General features: G+C 39.1%; 1 non-coding gene across 1 annotated transcript; it reads left to right on the forward strand.

Annotated features, from left to right (window-relative positions):
- The first annotated feature begins 4,788 nt into the window (after positions 1 to 4,788).
- Positions 4,789 to 4,895, forward strand: LOC128249992 (U6 spliceosomal RNA). The gene has a single exon (XR_008266133.1). It is a non-coding gene; the product is annotated as a U6 spliceosomal RNA (small nuclear RNA).
- Positions 4,896 to 9,086: the final 4,191 nt, after the last annotated feature.

A 9,086-nucleotide genomic window follows, 5' to 3' on the forward strand; every position in this document is an offset into this window, starting at 1 on the left:
ATGACTTACAACTCCTGACATTTTTATGAATTCTCTTCCGTGGTCATTTATTTGAGTTTTTGTACAGCCATGCTGACAAATAACATCCTCAAAGAGAAACTTTTCCACACTTTCCGCTCTGTGATCTTTCAAAGGTTGAGCCTCAGGTCATTTGGAAAAGTAATCTATTGCAACAATAACCATCATCTGTTTTCGGCAAATTGGTGATATCGACACCAATTTGGGCCATCACTTCATTTGGCACAGTAACAGGATGAAGCTCTCCAACATTAATTTTATGAACAGGGTTCACTTTTTGACACCGATCACAAGACAAAACAAAGTAACTAAGTGAAAACTCCAACTAAATGCAAGCTCTGCCTTCCTCTTTGATTTACATTACTTTCTCTTTCATTTACAAATGTATATGACACATACACATAAAGAACATCAACACATACATTTAATGAGTTCACCCATTGTCTCCCTATTTGCTCTCATGGTAATGAACACTTGGGGAAGGATTTTAGGTGGGGGTAATCTGAAATCGTTAGGAATAACTTGAAATCGATTTCAAATTACCTCCGGGGGTAATCTGAAAGCGATTTCAAGTTACTGGGGGGTGGAGAGTGGGGTAACATTTCACTGTTAGTGGCCCAGTCCCTCCAAAAGTCTCAAACACCTCAAGTTGGAAGAGATAGTTAGAATTTTTGCAAGGATAGGGTGAGGAGTTTCAGAAAATTCACATATGTTGGTTTTGTCCCCACAAAACTTTCGGAAAAAAAGGTATTTTTAAATGCCTCTCAGAGTGTGTAAATTATGATTATATCGTTATTCAATATGAACAGGAAAATTGATGAGTGCACACACACATACATTCTGACACATGGCACAATTTTGTTCGAAATTTCCAGTTTTATCCTGTAGATATGTATCAAGTATGTCATTATATACGTGCGTGAATCCATTCGTACATGCAGACTGGGAGGAGGTACGTTAGGAAAATTGTATTAAATCCTAGATCTTTTATCTTTTAGCTTTTACCTGTTTCAGTCATTAGGCTGCAACTGCGCTGGAGAACCACCTTGAAGAATTTGTAGTTAAACGAATCAACCCCAGTACTTTTTAAAATTATTTTAAGCCTGGTACTCATTCTGTTGATCATCTTTTGTTGAACCATTGAGTTATAGGGATGTAAACACACCAACACCAGTTGTCAAGTGGTGGTGGTGGTGGACAAACACACACACACACACACACACACACACACATGACAGGCTTCTTTTCAGTTTCTATCTATCAAATACCCTCACAAGGTTCTGCTCAGCTTGAGGCGATAGCAGAAGACACTTGCCCATGATGCCATGCAGTGGGACTGAACCCAGAACCATGTGTGTGGGAAGTAAGCTTTTTACCACACACCATATATATAGACATTTAGGAAGAATTTCTTTTATGAAAAGACATAAGGTGCTAAAATTCAGAGAATTAAAATCTATTAAAATCACATATTTGTATTTTGGCTTTAATGTCAGTCTTGAATCATTGAGCATTTTGGTAAAAAGCCCTTTTTATTTTAGTTAGATAGAGACATAGGTGCTGACATGGCTGTGTGGTTAAGAAGCTTGTTTTTCTACCATGTTGCTTCAGGTTCAGTCCCACTGCATGGCACATTCGGTAAGTCTTCTACTCTAGCCCTAAGCTAACCAATGCCTTGTGAGTAAATTTGGTAGATGGAAACTGTGTGGAAGCCCATCATATAAATATATGTATTTGTGTAAATCTGTGTATCTGTTTGTGTTTGTTTCCGTCCCCACAACTTGACAGCTGGAGTTGGTTTGTTTACATCCCTGTAACTTAGCAGGTCAGCAAAAGAGACTGACTGTATAAGTACTAAACTTACAAATCAAGTACTGAGGTCAATTTGTTTGACTAAACCCTTTGAGGCAGTGCCCCAGTATGGTCACAGTCCAATAACTGAAACAATTAAGAAAAGAAAAAACAGAAAAATATAAGGCACAGGAGTGGCTGTGTGGTAAGTAGCTTGCTTAGCAAAACCACATGATTCTGGGTTCAGTCCCACTGCATGGCACCTTGGGCAAGTGCCTTCTACTATAGCCTCAGGCTGACCAAAGCCTTGTGAGTGGATTTGGTAGGTGGAAACTGGAAGAAGCCTGTTGTGTATATTATATATATATATATATATATATATATGTATGTATGTGTGTGTATATGTTTCCATATTTGTGTTTGTCCTCCCAACATTGCTTGACAACCAATGCTGGTGTGTTTACATCCCCATAACTTAATGGTTCAGCAAAAGAGACTGATAGAATAAGTACTAGGCTTCCAAAGAATAAGTCCTGGCGTTGATTTGTTCGACCTAAAGGCAGTGCTCCAGCATGGCCGCAGTCAAATGACTGAAACAAATAAAAGAATAAAATAATAAAAGAAAGACATTTTTTTTGTCAAAATATGCTTCTCTGAGATATCACACAAATGTAGATACACCTACAGAATGTCAGTTGTCATAACCACAGGCCTTGGCTATCTGATAAATATATTATCAAGTGAGATAAATGAGAAATGAAAAAGAGATGAATATCTGAGCTGCTAAATTTCTTTCTGCATAGTTTTCAAAAATTCAGGCAATTATTAATTTTTCTTTGTTTTACAAATAAATCCAAATACTGAGAATGATGATACATATGCGCATGCATACATGTGCGCATGCATACATATTTGCATACTTACATTTATGCATGCATAGATACATGTATAGAAACATACATGTACACATGTATACGTACATGAATGCAAATCATATATGCATGACGTATAGATGCATACATACATAGATGCATATATGCATGCATACATGCATGTGCACATGCCTGAATGCATGCACACACATGCACACACATACACACATGTACACACATGTACACACATACTCACACACACACATACACACACATGTACAAGGTTATCAGGACGTAGTCGTAAGAGCGTCAACTAAAATGTCTAGCAATTTTATCCATTGTCAGGTACTGAGCTGGCAGAAATATTAATACACCGGGCGAAATGCTTAGCGGTATTTCGTCTGCCGTTATCTTCTGAGTTCAAATTCTGCCGAGGTCGACTTTGCCTTTCATCCTTTTGGGGTCGATAAATTAAGTACCAGTTATGCACTGGGGTCAATGTAATCGACTTAATCCATTTCTCTGTCCTTGTTTGTCTCCTCTATGTTTAGCCCCTTGTGGGCAATAAAGAAATAAGAAACATTAGCATGCCAGGCGAAATGCTTAGAGGTATTTCATCTGTCTTTATGTTCTGAGTTCAAATTCCACCGAGGTCAACTGCTGAGGAGGATGAAAAGTTAGAGGGTGACAAAGAGACAGAGAGATAGAAACAAGTGTCTTGCTTTAGTGGAAGTGGCATTGGAGGAGATGATCCAGTATCAGATGGTGAAAGGTTAGTGTGTGACAGAGAAATAAAGAGGCAGAAATAGGTGCCTTGCTATAGAGGAAGTACATGGTTACCCAGTGAGAGAGAGAGGGAAAGAGAAAGAGAAGGAGCAACCAAGAATGAGGGCAGAAATAGTTGAGCTGCTGTAGAGGAGATATGTGGATACCCAGCCAGAGGGAAGAGCGAGGGAAGAGAGAGTAGGAAATAGCAAAAGTGTATGTATGGTACCCATGTTGATGGCATGTAAAAAAGACCCTTCGAATGTGGGGCCTCATGGAGGCAATGATAAGTGATCGAAACCTTTGGCAATATGCCATGGTTGAGAAGATTTGTCAAGCCAAGTGAAAGTGTAGTTGTGGCTGATGCCGGTTTTTATGCGTTGGTGGCACATAAAAAGCACCCATTACATTCTTGGAGTGGTTGGCATTAGGAAGGGCATCCAGCCATAGAAACCACACCAAATCAGATTGGAATCTGGTGCAGCTCTCTAGCTTACCACTTTCAGTCAAACCATGCCAACATAGAAAGCAGACACTAAATGATGATGATTATGATGATGTGTGGGTATACAATGGGCAGTTGTTATCCTTCTTTACATATATTGTGTTTAATGTAGCTAAAGCAAGTCAGTCTATATTGGTCACATGTCTCTTGAAGCTGTATTCACTGTAGAGTTTACATTATAACTCCAATTTAACAGAGCAGCATCAATTTTCTCCCTGGAACTTCATTGCGGATGTAAGGCATGAGCTAAAGCTTTTATAGTACATAATTACAATTAGGAAGATTGAGTCATTTAAAAATTAAATACTATCACTATGAATGCAGTTCAGAGCTGGTGAGTAAATTGTTATCCTGTTTGCTCAACTAAATGTAACTCTATAAATTAATCACCTGCTAATTAGACAAAGTAATCAGTTCTGTGGAGCCAGACACAAACATTCTAGATCATGCAGAAGAACAGTTCATTCTTCACCAGCAAGGGGACTTGCTACATAGCAATTCAACTAAGGAAAAATAGCAGCCAAATGTTTCTTGAATCACACTCTACCATCTTAAAAATGAAATAACACGTTATATGATGACGGCAGCTTCTTTGTGTCTGAAGATTATGAGGGAAAGCAGAATGCCCTCGAGTGGCCATGTAATTCAGTCTTTGATGTTGCAAGGCACCTCTTCCTGGCTGTGAGCATCTGTTCATGCTATTCAATCCCATGCTTTAGACTTGGAGGTCTGAACGCATTGGCTCAGTAGACTAAGATGGCTGCCGGTGACCAGCAAGTTGTGGGTTTTACATTGGATCAGCCTTCTCCTTGGTGAATTGCCTTACAGGGCCGAAGGGTACTAGCTATGGCGGTACATATTCTAAAATTGGAATGATACAAAGAAGATTAGCATGGTCCCTGTGCAAGGATGACACGCAAATTCGTGAAGTGTTCCATATCTAAAGGTGGCCAGCTGGCAGAAACGTTAGCACACCGGGCGAAATGCTTAGCGGTATTTCGTCTGCCGCTATGTTCTGAGTTCAAATTCCACCGAGGTCAACTTTGCCTTTTATCCATTCAGGGTTGATAAATTAAGTACCAGTTTTGCTCTGGGGTCGATATAATTGACTTAATCCCTTTGTCTGTCCTTGTTTGTCCCCTCTGTGTGTAGCCCTTTGTGGGCTGTAAAGAAATAAGGGCTGAAGGGCTTCTTCTACTCTGGAGTTGCCAGAAGGGTGTCAAAGGGGGCATCAGACAACCTGAGGGACTCCATTTTTTGTTGCGTTTGCCTCCCTTAGCCTTTCTCTTTCCCGAGGTTCTCACAAAGCAGTGAGGGATTATGCTTGAAGTTTCCTCCAAGCATATCATACTAATTAACCTATAGCTGGGACCCTAACAGGTGCTGTTACTCCAGGTCAGAGTAGACCTGGGAACAATAGTGACTGAGAGATGGTTCCACACTCCTCAACACCCTGGAACTTTTGGACCTGGACACTACAAGTGGATGCAGTTAAAAGTCACATGATTGCTGGTATGTATAGGTGACTGCTGGTTTTCCATAAACAACCTTGCCTGGACTTGTGCTTGGGAGGGGAACTTTCTAGGTGCAATCCCAGGGTCAGTCATGACCGAAGGGAGTCTTTACCCATTACCCTTTTTTATATTTGACGGAGTAATCTGAATACTAATGGGTTAACCAGGAGGCAAGGCAGTGGCCTTGATGCTTTACCTCTGTAACTGGTAAGAGAAATGAAAGAAGGTATCCTCAAACCAGAGATTTTGGCCCAAATGTTTGCACCCAAGATGGCATTAAACTTGGCAACGAATTAAATCTAATACTTATAAAGCATTGTAGAAATCATTTGTCCAAGGTGTCACACAGCAGGACTGAACCTGAAATCACATGGTTGCAAAACAAACTTACCTTATCACAAAACCATGTCAGCACCTATATTTATCAATCAAAAATTATTCATTGACTATCTATTTGACCGTGCATTCTTAGTTTTATATATGAGCCAAATACATCCTATTTGATAACTATATATTTAATTTTCAACAAAAAGACCAAAACCAAAAAGAAAAACAACAAAAAACAAACAAAAAAAAACAAGTGTGTTTAATGTGAACCATCTTGTTTTTAGTGAAACAAAAGAGTGATTCTAATCTTAAAAGCTTGGAAAGTATTTGTGTAGCATATTTCTAAATAGTAGCCTTTTTTGAATTTTTTTCCATTGTTATAGATTAACATAACTAGCAAGTGTAATGTATCTATATAATGTTTTGACAGGAAGTAGGTAGTTCCAGTACCGTTTAGTTTGGAAGTAGACCAACTTTTTGAAGTGGATTTATTCTGTTTAAAGTGTGAACTACAAAGAAAGATGACAGCTTCATTTGTAGGTGTCACACACCAATAAAAATTGATCAATCAAAAATAAATAAAGAAAATGAATAACTAAGCAAATAAAGTAAAGGACTAGCTAAAAATGCATGGAAGTGCACTTCTGAGTTACTAATAATAATAATAATAATAATAATAATAATAATAATAATAATAACAACAATAAAAGACTTTAATTCTTGGCAAGCTCTAATAGTTGTAATAAAGGCTAAATACGTATTTTACCTCACACATGGGAGCAATAAAGAATCAATTTCTTACATAGTTATTCGACTTGCTAGAAACAACAGCCAAATCTCTCTCAACATCTTAAAAATAATATGATCATAGAAACACTATGTAGGTACAGGCATAGCAGGGTGGTTAAGAAGTACACTTCACAAGCATATGGTTCTAAAGTCAATCCTGCATAACACCTCATAATGAGTTATTTTCTGTAGTTTAATTATTTTTCATATTCATATTATAGCAAATAGCTTCTGTTACCCTGCCTGACTAGCACTGTTGAAGGGCTTGTAGTGAGCATTGTAACTAGAGCATTGTACAAAAAAGATGGAAGTAATTTTGAAAGTCGTCATGTCTGATGACAGCAACCAGTTTCACTCATCAACAAGGAGCCTTTACATTTGGGTTGGCAACAAGTGGGCTATTGAAGTATTCTCTGTGGGCCTTGTACTGTTTCTAAAAATTTTTCAAGTTTAACCCGTTAGCATTTAAACCAGCCATATCCAGCCGAAATATTGTATTTGTTTTATCTCCAAAGTGGCCAGATACAGTCTCGTACATGTACCTTACAATGTCTTACTAAAAATAAACAATCCCAAAGTTGAAATATCAAAGCTATAAGATAATGCATGATTAAATCAAAACAATGTGAATAGGCGCAAGAGTGGCTGTGTGGTAAGTAGCTTGCTTACCAACCACATGGTTCCGGGTTCATTCCCACTGCGTGGCACCTTGGGCAAGTGTCTTTTACTATAGCCTCGGGCCGACCAAAGCCTTGTGAGTGGATTTGGTAGACAGAAACTGAAAGAAGCCTGTCGCACACACACATATATATATATATATATATATGTGTGTGTGTGCGTGTATATATATATATATATATGTGTGTGTGTGTGTGTGTGTATATATATATATATATATATATATGTGTGTGTGTGTGTGTGTGTGTGTATATATATATATATATATATATATGTATGTGTGTTTGTGTGTCTGTGTTTGTCCCCCCACCATCGCTTGACAACTGATGCTGGTGTGTTTACGTCCCCGTAACTTAGCAGTTCGGCAAAAAAAAAAAAAGAGGCCGATAGAATAAGTACTAGGCTTATAAAGGATAAGTCCTGGGGTTGATTTGCTCGACTAAAGGCGGTGCTCCAGCATGGCCACAGTCAAATGACTGAAACAAGTGAAAGAGAAAAAAGAGAGAGAGTAAGTAAGCATTACTTTTGATGAAGTGAAGGTATATGGCTCAGTGGTTAGAGTGTCGGGCTTACAATCATGAAATAGTGAGTTTGATTCCTGGACTGGGCTGTGTGTTGTGTTCTTGAGCAAGACACTTTATTTCATGTTGCTCCAGTTCACTCAGCTGCAGAAACGAGTTGTGATATCACTGGTGCCAAACTGTATTGGCACAAGCCTTTCTCTTGGACAACATCGGTGGTGTGGAGTGAGGAGGATGGTATGCATGAGTGACTGCCGGTCTTCTATAAACCATCTTGTCCAGACTTGTGCCTCAGAAGGTAATCCCATGGTCATTCATGACTGAAGGGGCTCTTTACCCTTTACATTTGACAAACTAATCTGAATGCTAAAGGGTGTAGTGGTTAAGAGTGTGAGCAACTAACCCCAAGATTCCGAGTTCGATTCCAGGCAGTGACCTGAATAATAATAACAACAACAACAACAACAACAACAACAACAACAATAATAATAACAACATCGAAAAATACCTTAGGAATGAGAACCCAGGTTCGAAATTTCCCCAAGGCACCTGATGAAGGCTGGAGGGTGTATCAGCCGAAATGTTGTGTTAACAACAAACAAGATGAGGACAAATATCTGTCAAATGTAAATAATGTAAATAATGTACAAGTACTGGGATCAATTCGTTCAACAAAGTTTCTTAAAGGGGGTACCCCAGCATGGCCGCAGTCTAATGACTGAAATAAGTAATAAAAAAAAGGTCCCTGATCTGTGCAATCAATTAACCTACTAGAAATAGCAGCCAAATCCCACCCAACCATCTGAAACAATGGAAAAGGAAACGTGGTCCTAAATACACTATGTCTGAATAAGTGATGTGGTGGTCATGACTGGGATACTTTTGATCATCAGTGTGGTCAGTTGATGCTGACATGGGACTAAACAACAAGAGCAGACAGGATGGTGTTTGGAGGAGGATTTAGCTGTAAATTCTAGCATGTCGTCTGTGAAATTATTAGACTGTAGGAAGTGTGAGTGACTGTTGCTGTTATTGTTGATGGTACTGCTCTCGTTATAATTGATGATGATGATGAGGAGGATAATAATGACGATGGTGACGATGGCAATGGTGGTGGTGGTGGTTGTGGTGGTGGTGAGATGGTGGTGGTGATGATGGTGGTGATAGTGATGGTGAGGTGTTGGTGGTGGTGATGGTGGTGGTGGTGATGATGATGATGATGATGATAGTGGCAAAGGTGGTGGTAATGCTGGTAGTGGTGGTGGTAGTGGTGGTGGTAGTGGTGGTCGTAGTGGTAGTGATGGTG

Source organism: Octopus bimaculoides, chromosome 18, assembly GCF_001194135.2.
Source record: "Octopus bimaculoides isolate UCB-OBI-ISO-001 chromosome 18, ASM119413v2, whole genome shotgun sequence".
Taxonomy (NCBI): domain Eukaryota; kingdom Metazoa; phylum Mollusca; class Cephalopoda; order Octopoda; family Octopodidae; genus Octopus; species Octopus bimaculoides.